This window comes from Macrobrachium nipponense, chromosome 24 (genome assembly GCF_015104395.2).
Source record: "Macrobrachium nipponense isolate FS-2020 chromosome 24, ASM1510439v2, whole genome shotgun sequence".
Lineage (NCBI taxonomy): Eukaryota > Metazoa > Arthropoda > Malacostraca > Decapoda > Palaemonidae > Macrobrachium > Macrobrachium nipponense.
This window is the reverse complement of record NC_061091.1, coordinates 33,318,744-33,325,511: the sequence shown is the minus strand read 5'-3', so window position 1 is coordinate 33,325,511 and position 6,768 is coordinate 33,318,744. Positions and strand designations below refer to the sequence as shown.

The 6,768-nt window shown below is 35.2% G+C and overlaps 1 long non-coding RNA gene across 1 annotated transcript; it reads left to right on the top strand.

The window, feature by feature from the left end:
- The first annotated feature begins 2,599 nt into the window (after nucleotides 1-2,599).
- LOC135204134 (uncharacterized) lies at nucleotides 2,600-4,450 on the top strand. Its single transcript, XR_010312110.1, has 2 exons — nucleotides 2,600-2,673; nucleotides 4,107-4,450. It is a non-coding gene; the product is annotated as an uncharacterized LOC135204134 (long non-coding RNA).
- Nucleotides 4,451-6,768: the final 2,318 nt, after the last annotated feature.

Below are 6,768 nucleotides of genomic sequence, written 5' to 3'. Positions count from 1 at the left end.
AAGAACCATGTGCTAGTTGGGTCTCTCTCTCTGTTTCTCTCTTGCTCACGAAACATTGGATTCCTACTGTAACGTAACCTATGATGGTCACTCACTTTGTTTAATTTCTTAGAACTGTAATAATTATTTATGGAATCTGAACATAGTGTTATTATTATTTTTGTGTGGCGCCACAAAAGTGTTGGAGATTCGAAACTGCAGTGGTGAAAGGTATTGTGTGTTACAAATATTCTGAAGTGCACTTCAAGGTTTTATTTACAGAGGTTGGATAAAATTATTACTCTTTATATATTTTTCTTTTATTTTGTTCTTTCGACATATCCATTTACGTGCTTAATGTTTGTGTTGTCATTGCTTTTAATGCTTTTCCATATTATTCTATGTTTTCATATTCTCATTTTGTTTAAATAATTTGAATATTTCTTATTGTATAATTGTTTTAATTTAACACTTGTGAATTAATTTGCATTTAATTAAATTTCTTTTCAAATTCAATAATTGCTTTTTAGTTTGAATTTGCCTTGAATAATTTAATTTTTTGACCATTTAATTTTCTTGATAAAATTTATAATCTTGATTCAATTTTGTTTAATGATTAATTCAAAAATTAATTTAACTTTTGCTTTTAAGTAATAGCACATTTTCCGGAGATTGTGAATTTCACTTATAATTTTTGAATTTAGAAATAAATTTTTGTATTTAAAATTTTTATGGGTATCTTATTTACTACCATTACATATTTTATTTTTATTTAGGTAGAAATGTAAAGTGGTAATTGTGAAGTTTTCCTTCAACTTTAGTGAAGTGAGTTAGAACCAGGGAAATACTTAGATTGAAAATTGTTGAAGGAGTGATGCCTTTTAATCAAAATTACCTCACATCTGTTTCAATGAACTTAGTCTGATTTCTTACATGATTAGTAAGGTCTATAAGGGATCACTGTTACCTTTAGAGTATTCAGTCGTTTTTTTATTTGTGATGAAGGTTCAGGTGTCTGGCTGTTGTGAGGTAAGTAGTAATCAAGTATTTGATTAAACCGAGCACCAAGTATAAATGGTGTCCCCGACCCGGGATTAAGAGTTTCTTGCTCTAACAAGTACAAATAGTAAGTGAGTAACCAGATGCTTGGCACTTCGTCACAATATATATATATATATATATATATATATATATATATATATATATATATATATATATATATATATATATATATATATATATATATACATATATAGTGGCTGTGTACATGTGTATAAACACGTATATACATTATTAGCACAAAATGATATAATTTAAAAGGAAGCGTTATGGGCGATTTTAGACAATCATTCCTGATAATCCCAAAGTAATTGCTGGATCAAAGACGAACCCATTGCATATAAAAACTCTCTGTAAACTCACTATTGGTTCATTTTCCTACTCAAATGCCTCAAAACCAATAAATATTTCGAATATCGACAAGTTCAGCACAACTTCTAAGTCCCTCTGTCTGTTTCCATCTTCCTTTCGGCTTCACAGGAATTTCAGACTATGAGTTTGTGCGTTCGCTTTCGGTCTCTGTCTTACAAGTAACCTGGGGATATTCACAGCGTTAATTTGTCTCTGGTAAGTCCTTTTCTATACATTAGTTTATATCCATGTTTCACATTTCTTTCCTTCTTGACTAAAACATATCCGCTTTTCATTTTATTCTCGTTGATTAAAATCTCCTTCTGTAAGTGCTTTTAATTTTTTATCTCCGACACCCTCTTTAGGTCTCCCGTTCCTCCTGCATCGAAGTATTTTTTAAAGATATTCAGCCTTTTCCTCAAGACAAGACCCGATAACTTTCAAGCATCTCTTCGCCAATGGTAACCCGAGGACTTTCTCTCCTTCATTTCTGAAGCATTCTTTCTCGGCATGCAGTTAGTTTTAGCTCGTATTCTGTTACTTGTCTACAGTTATGATGTAAAACTCTATTCTACCCAGTTATTCAGCAACCCTTCTCCTTTATTGAATTTCCTACAGAACAGCTTCGACGGTCTCCCAGACATCTCATTTACTAGAGATTTTTACTTTATCTTTACCATTATATTTTTTCATTCTTCCACATTTCCACTAGATTAGACCGTCATTTGCATTGTGCTGCATTTCAGGTAATTACTGTTTTACCTCAGCTATGAGCAAAACTTATAATTTTATCCACACAAACACTTTCTACTGTAATTCAATGTTTTTTTTCCCTCACACACACGCCAACACAAAAATACGTTCAAAATCCACAGCGAAGAAGTTTCTTACTTACCTGTACTTTTGCAACATCAATAGGGGGTACGGTCTTAGGAACCCTTGCCCCAGGCCGTCTGTTGGCTCAAAAACCAGACCCCGGCTTCAGAAAAAGAAGATTTCTAGGAGACGGACTGATACAGAAACTGTGATCATCGATGACCGGTTGCTAAATCTTGAGGGACAGGTTAGCACGGGGTTTCCCTGTGATTCCCATCATCACGTAGGGGAATTCATGGCATGAAGTTCTTTTACATTCCAGTTGGAAAATAGAGCTCTTTGGCAACTGTCCACACACGAACGAGCTTCATTTAAATAGGAGCTGCGGATGGACTGGAAGAGTATACTTCTTCCAGAACTAGCTACGGAAGCATCGAAGCATCACATTACCTAATCGTCATGAAAACGGTAAGATTGTTAGGAGATGGTTTGTTACCTAAACACATGAGACATTCCCACAAGTTTGATGAAACTACGGCCAGATTTTATGGCAGCAAAATCTTAAAATTCATTTCCGTCAGCATAATCAATACTGGACAAGTTATTCTGCTGACAAGTTAAGTATATCATAGTTTTACCAGACCGCTGAGCTGATTAACAGCTCTCCTAAGGCTGGGCCGAAGGATTAGATATTTTTACGTTGCTAGGAACCAATTAGTCACCTAGCAACGGGACCTACAGCTTATTGTGGAATCCGAACCACATTATATCGAGAAATGAATTTCTATCACCAGAAATAAATTCCTCTGAATATGCGGTGGCCGAGCCGAAAATCTGTTCTTCTGACAGACGGATATATATATATATATATATATAATATATATATATATATATATATATATATATATATATATATATATATATATATATATACACACACACGTCTGTCAGAAGAACAGATTCAGAGGAATTTATTTATGGTGATAGAAATTCATTTATCGATATGATGTGGTTCGATATATATATATATATATATATATATATATATATATATATATATATATATATATATATATATATATGTATGTATGTAAGTATATGTATATAGCGTGTGTGTATGAATTTTTATCACATCACCGTGATTCATATACAAGCATTAAGCTACAAATGTCCTTTATTATCCAATTCTCTCCACCTCGGAATTAATATATTTTCATATATGTTAAACGATGGGAAATTTTTTAGTTGATAACAATTTCGTCCTCTCGTGGATTCGTACCATCAGACAGAGGAGAAATCAGGACTTCAGTGATGTTACCGGCCGATTTGGTAATGTCACTGAAATCTTGATTTCTCCTCTGCACTGTTTCGGATCCACGAGAGGTCGAAATTATTATCAGCTAAACAATTCCCCTTCGGTTAACATATATGAAAATATATTAATTCCGAGGTAGAGCGATTTGGATATTAAGGACACTTGTAGCTTAATGCATGTATATATATATATATATATATATATATATATATATATATATATATATATATATATATATATATGTGTGTGTGTGTGTGTGTGTGTGTGTGTGTGTGTGTGTGTGTGTATCGACGTGTACGCTTAAACAGTCTAATTTCTATTTTTAAATGCACAAAGGGACAGTCATCCATACACAACACAGTATATATGGACAGTAGATCTAATATTACTCTTTATTCATCATTCCAAATGACACGTGATGTGAGTCTCATTTGTATTTATACCGAGTAAACATGTTTAGTATTTCTATTGCACTTTATTTCTTATTCATAGTTACCCTTATAATAGCATAGGATTCGTTGCAGTGAATCCTACTTGAAAATAGTATGAAGGTTTTGGAAATGAATTTCCTTTGTTCCCAATGCAGATCGGCGTTGCCCTGTTGGTGTTGGTGGCCCTATTTGCCCTGATGGAGGTCACTGGAGCGCTGCCAGCTCCCGAACCTAGCCGTCGCTTCTTCTTTGGAGGCAGTCCCTATGGCTTCGGCGGTTACGGCTACAGACCCTTCGGATACGGCTTCGGCTATGGCGGATATGGAGGTGGCTTTGGAAGCTTTGGCAGTTACAGTAGCTTCGGAAGTTTCTACGGTTGATAATCTTCTTATACAGCGTTCCTTCAGTTCATTCTTATAATCATTAGAGAAATGAATGTTTTTAAAAAACAGAGATGGCATAAATTATTGAGACTGAAATAAAAATCGACCTTTTCCCAGATGGCTTCTAATTCATAGTTCCTCTAACTGTTTCATTTTAAATGTTTTTTCAAAGATTGTATTTCAGGATCTGAATATCCATCAGCTGATTGCTGCAGTGGCCAATTATGACTTATTTTCGTATATTGTCATTCCTTCAGAATTTGTGCTGTCAATGGTTCGATGATTTCACAGTCAGAGTTCTTTACTTCTTATAATTATTATATATCAGAACGTGAACGCTATTTCTATGGCTATGGGACAAGTCCACAGGAGCCTTTTACTTGAAATTGAAGCTTCTAAAGAATATGGTCTGTATTAGAAAGAAGTAACACTAGGTAATGGGAAATTCAGAAAGAAGTGATCTGTCATTGGAAAAGAAAAATAGAGTAATAAAGTATTGTATCTTCGCTTGAACTTTTGAAGTTCCATTTGCACATCCTCAGGGAGGTTGTTCCACTGGCTAAAGGTGTGGTGACCTCTGGAACTGGAAGGCTCAACATCGAGGCACATTTACTGCATTTTGGTTCTGCTGTTCAAACATCTGGTTGCTCTCAGCAAGAAAAGAGGATCAGAGATCAAATGTGAAAGGGAAACATTTCTGTTAATACACATTATGAAAAATTGACAAGGAAATGACCATCCGTCGATGGTCCAAATCAAAACTGCTAATATACGGACACAGATCTGTTAATCAATAGTGCTTTTGTTTCATTGGAGTTTAACCTTATACCCCAGCTACTACGCTATTCACTAATCCGCTCCATGTCGCAAGTGAGGCTAAGGACAGTTTCACTTCTTTCAAGTGCAGACTTTACCACAGCGATAAGTGTTACACTAAAATCTATTTGAATTACTCTGCACTCAAAAAACTCATCAAAGTTCTCTTGCAAATGGCATGTCAAATCTAAAAGAGCATTGCAGGTGCCTAATTTCTTCCTAAATGCATATTGGCTATCAGCTAACAATCCTTTAGATTCCTTATACTTATATAGTGGCTTAAAACTAAGTTTTTCTGAAACTTTGGAGAACATAGTCTGCAGATACGTCATTCTTTGGAACAGGAACTGTATTACTGAGCTTGCAATTATCTGCAAAGTTACTATATTAACCTAAAAATCTATAGAATCTACTAACCTTGGGAGAGAACTCACTAACAACCTTTTTAAAAAACAAAGGGAAGAAAGCGTTAGCATCTTCTCCCCCCCCACCCACAGCTATCAAGATCATCAAGAATTTTCTCAAAATACCCAGAATGAAATGCAGACTTTGTAAGAATGAGTTCCAGATGACAAGTATCAGGGAGAGGGACATCCTAAGCTGATTGCTTAGCTTTAAAAGCTCAATGAAGCATTTCAGCTTTTACCTTTGGGTCAGTAACCAATCTACCCTCACTTGTTAGCAGTTATGGAATGGAAGACGAGCCTGACCCAAAGAAAGATGATGGCAATGACAATCTGGTTCACCATAGATAAGGCTGAGTGACTCCAAGTGTCCTCCTTAGGGAATTATTGCAATTTCTCTAAGTTTTATGGTAAATTCTACTCACAGCATTGCGATACTCAACTAAAATGGTGTAATGTCCAAGTGAATGATTTTATCTCCACGTGTTAATCTGGTCTGTTTGTCAAGGTAAGCTCATCTTCATATATCACCATACTATGGATTATCATTTGTCCTGAATTTGATGACCTTTCTAGCGACATACCTTACTAAAGCAGCCATCAGCATTTCATTTAACTTCTTGGGATCTGGATCTGATATAACATCTGAAGTAATAGGTGCTGACAAGCTTCAATAATGTGATCCCAGTTGGCACTAGATTTTAGGCAGACCGTTTTTCCAATGGAGGCATTAGGAATACACTGATTGACATAGATGTCCATCTGCATGGTACAATGGCTGGAAGCGCAATAGGCACTTCCGACCCTGGAACATCTGTGAATGTGAGATCTAATCTATCACCACAATAATGCGTAGGTTCCAGAGGATACACAGAACTCAAGAGCAAACTGGCCATGTTGATCTGTGAAATTTCAATTAAGCCACTCTCTGTGCTTTGTGTTGCAGTCTCCACAATTAACGAATGAAGCTTTTGAATCTTGTGACTAAGCCATAATAAAGCTCTTTGAGAGACAGACATATATAGAATCGTGGCTATCTGGACTGCGATAAGTAGCAAATGTGTAAACATTTCTTAAAACAAAGCATTTCATGGCAATTACATTTAAGTTTTTCTGATGATAAATAGATTGTTCAGACTTAGTGTATAGAGCCATAACCTTGCGCATGTGGGATGTTATGAAGTTAAATAAATTCCAGGTTATCAAATCCTGGG